This window comes from Bufo gargarizans, chromosome 5 (assembly GCF_014858855.1).
Source record: "Bufo gargarizans isolate SCDJY-AF-19 chromosome 5, ASM1485885v1, whole genome shotgun sequence".
Taxonomy (NCBI): domain Eukaryota; kingdom Metazoa; phylum Chordata; class Amphibia; order Anura; family Bufonidae; genus Bufo; species Bufo gargarizans.
Window position 1 is genome coordinate 400,506,231 of NC_058084.1, and position 4,327 is coordinate 400,510,557.

Sequence of the window (4,327 nt, forward strand, 5' to 3'; positions counted from 1 at the left end):
TATAGATTTTAGGGGAAAATCATTACTATTATTACCATATTAAAGGTTTTCTGAGACTTTTATACTAATGACCTATCCTCTAGATGCCCGACACCTTATATCTCGGACCCCCACCAATCGGCTTACTAATCACAGTGCCATACATTGTACAGCGGTTGTGCTTGGTATTGCTGCTTAGCCCCATTCATTTCAAGGTGGCTGAGCTGCGCCTAGGCCATGCGACCAATATTCTGATGCCACGCGGCCTAGGGAAAGCTGAGAGAAGGCTGCAGCGCTACTAAGAGTGTCGGGTGTTGGATCTCCACCGATCAGATACTGATGCCCTATCCAGATGATAGGTCGTCAGTTAAAATATCTCAGAAAGCCCCTTTATTGTTCGCTAACTTGAGGTAATGGAAATGTAGTTTCTACACTCACCTAAAGAATTATTAGGAACACCATACTAATACGGTGTTGGACACCGTTTTGCCTTCAGAACCGCCTTAATTCTACGTGGCATTGATTCAACAAGGTGCTGATAGCATTCTTTAGAAATGTTGGCCCATATTGATAGGATATCATCTTGCAGTTGATGGAGATTTGAGGGATGCACATCCAGGGCACGAAGCTCCCGTTACACCACATCCCAAAGATGCTCTATTGGGTTGAGATCTGGTGACTGTGGGGGCCATTTTAGTACAGTGAACTCATTGTCATGTTCAAGAAACCAATTTGAAATGATTCGAGCTTTGTGACATGGTGCATTATCCTGCTGGAAGTAGCCATCAGAGGATGGGTAAATGGTGGTCATGAAGGGATGGACATGGTCAGAAACAATGCTCAGGTAGCCTGTGGCATTTAAACGATGGCCAAATGGCACTAAGGGGCCTAAAGTGTGCCCAGAAAACATCCTCCACACCATTACACCACCACCAGCCTGCACAGTGGTAACAAGGCATGATGGATACATGTTCTCATTCTGTTTACGCCAAATTCGGACTCTACGATTTGAATGTCTCAACAGAAATTGAGACTCATCAGACCAGGCAACATTTTTCCAGTCTTCAACAGTCCAATTTTGGTGAGCTCGTGCAAATTGTAGCCTCTTTTTCCTATTTGTAGTGGAGATGAGTGGTACCCGGTGGGGTCTTCTGCTGTTGTAGCCCACCTTTCTTTCCCATTCTGACAATCAGTTTGGAGTTCAGGAGATTGTCTTGACCAGGACCACAACCCTACATGCACTGAAGCAACTGCCATGTGATTGGTTGACTAGATAATCGCATTAATGAGAAATAGAACGGGTGTTCCTAATAATTCTTTAGGTGAGTGTATAAATGATACATGATCTTTCTCTGTATACATTATTCACAGATCACTCCCTACACCATTATTACTGTTACAGGTTTGTAGCAAGTTCATGAATTATGAATATCAGTACGTTTTAATGTAAATATATTTTCTTAAGATTAAAATCTCAACATTTCCTCCTTGTAACTTTTCATGCAACTTTGCATAAATCAGTAGTGCTCATGAATATAAGAAAATGTATATAATATGTTATCAGAGAAAATTTCCTCTTCTCCACTTATCGGTTCTCTCTCCCACTGAACCCAGACATACCCATAATTTCACCCAGGTTAGCATTTCATGCTCCGATGCGCTCCCTTGCCCTGCGCTGGATCTCGCAGGGCAAGGGCTCTTTTATTTACAATAACACACTGCCAAGCGGAGGCTTCCGCCCAGCAGTGTGTTTGGTGACGTCACCGGCTCTGATGGGTGGGCTTTAGTGTTGCCCTAGCCATTTTACAGGGGTTTTTCACCGGGCTCACTGTTGGGTGAAAGCCTCCGCCTGGCAGCCCCATGGAGACCGAAACTCCAGAAAATGCCTTTGCCCTGTGCGATTTAGCGGAGGGCAAAGGAGAGCATCGGAGCATGAACTGCTCCGATGCTCAAGTCGGGTCTGCCTGGGTGAAAATGGGGATATGTCCGGGTTCAGTTCTGAACCCAGACAACCCCTTTTAATCCATAGTGCACATAGAGCTATGTCTAGACAAACAACTTTTTTCTTTCTCCTAGACTTCCCCCGTCTTCAGCTAGAGAACGGCTGGGTGAAAGAGCCTGACACCACACACAGAGTTCAGGAGAGGGGCTGACTGAAATGCCGGCAGATTGATGTGCCTGCACTGCTATAGGAGTGCCTTCCCTTAGTCCCCACAGCCACTATTTCTCCCATTCCCCTGAGATCTATCCTCTGCCTCCCTGCTTTGCTCATTCCACTCCAGCCAATTTCATCTCGCCCCATTTACCCATTGAGGCAGAGCTCAGCAGTGCAGATAAGTGGTGAAGGACCTGACTGATGCCACTATGTGGGCAGAGCTCCTATGCAGTGTGTGATGCTAGTGTTTCCCTTCATGAGTTGTGAAATACTAGGACTTGTAGTTCTTTACTTATACTCGCACCCTGTAATTTCCTCTGATGGCCCATAACCTCAAAATCCTAGGAGTTTTAGTTCTGTCCTCTTATATCCCTCTTCCTATAATGTCCACCGATGCCCCATAACAACATTATGGACATGCTGGGAGTTGTAGTTCTGTCCATACATTAAGACTCCACCCCCAGCAGCTCCTTACAAGAGTCCATTTTTCTAGCATCTTCATTGGATACCACTGTATGACTCTTCATTGGAAAGCACTGTATGTCTGAAGCGGTCATTTAACGTATATGTTACTTGTAGGACAAAAATGTGATGTGAACACTGCCTTACGTGTCTGAATGATAACTATTATCACTAGAGAAGAAGATCTGACAGATGGAGAGTTTCCATCAGAGCAGGCATTTTCTCTCACTTACTGTTGCTGCAAACCAATGTCTGGGTTACCGGTATATTTGGATATATTTGAGTGAGGAAGGGGATTTATCTTGGTACATTTAGTATTCTCTAGTCTGTTACAGCTCCAGATGGTGGTATCCCATCTTTCCCAGGATTCGGAAAGGCAAATCTGTCTGGTTATGGTACTATTTATGAATGGGGAGGGGAATTTTTGTTAGATTTAGTATTCAGTAGTCTTACAGCTCCACATGGTGGTAATCAAATCTATTTTCACTATTAGTAACTTCCAACAAAATAGCCACACTCAGTCCAATTTGTTCTCCAGACTAATCCCAGCCCTTCCTGGATAATGTGCACTAGCACGAGAGGGGTTTAGGAGGGGGGTATAGATATGGCTGCAGCCTGAGAGAACCGTGCACTGCTTTTCTAGTTTATTTTTCATGGTCTGCAGTTGTGATATCTGACCAAACAAAAACTAATAACAGACACATAAAGAGATTGTTACGTTTTATTGGTTGAGATCTGCCATCTTCCACCTCCTTCTCACAAACATGTGCCTGGCTATAAGACAAGTGGCTGCAGTCTGCAATAGGAGACAAGTAATGTTAACCCTGCCCCTTGGCAAAGCACCACTTCTCTAGCAGACAATTTCTAGAAGACTCTTTCAGGAATCTGCAGCAATTCCTACAGAGAACAGGAATTTGAGGTCTCAATGTGGCGAGATCTGTGGAAGGAATCGTACTTCTGATCCCTGACGCTCTTTTGTTTCAGTCTTTACGCCGCTGTAACATCTGCATTGAGGCGCTCCTTGTGGCCACTGCAACCAATGGCTGACTGCAGCTGTGATGTTTCCCCTTGTCATAAAATAAGACGCCAAAAGAGAAAAATAGGGCTAGCACAAATAGTAGTAAATATAAACTTTATTATAGTCTCAATACGAGACAAAATATGATAAAATACAAGTAACGAACAATGTAATGGTGGATGAGAGATACACAGGACAACATGGGACACCACTAATCACTCAATATACCGTATTTTTCCCCCTATAAGACGCACCGGCCCATAAGACGCACCTAGGTTTTTGAGGAGGAAAATAAGAAAATATTTTGAACCAAAAGGTGGGTTTTGAACTAATTGTGGTCTGTGGATGGCGCACTGTTATGGGGTATCTGTGGATGGCGCACTGTTATGGGGGTTCTGTGGGTGACACTTATGGGGGATCTGTGGGTGGCTCTTATTGGGGTCTCTGGATGGCACTGTTATGGGGATCTGTGTATGACACATATATAGCATCTTATGCGTGTCATCCACAGATCCCCTCATCTGCTTTTATAATGACAGCGGGGCCCGTGCAGTGACTGTATTCTACTATACGGGCCCCGCTCACTGTATAATCATATCTCTAATAGTTAATTATGTATATACCGTAATCGCATAATCAGCGCCTGTATACTTACAAGCGCTCGGTAGGTAGCAGAGAGGAGGGAGGAGGCAGGCCGGGAGGACTGTTGCTGG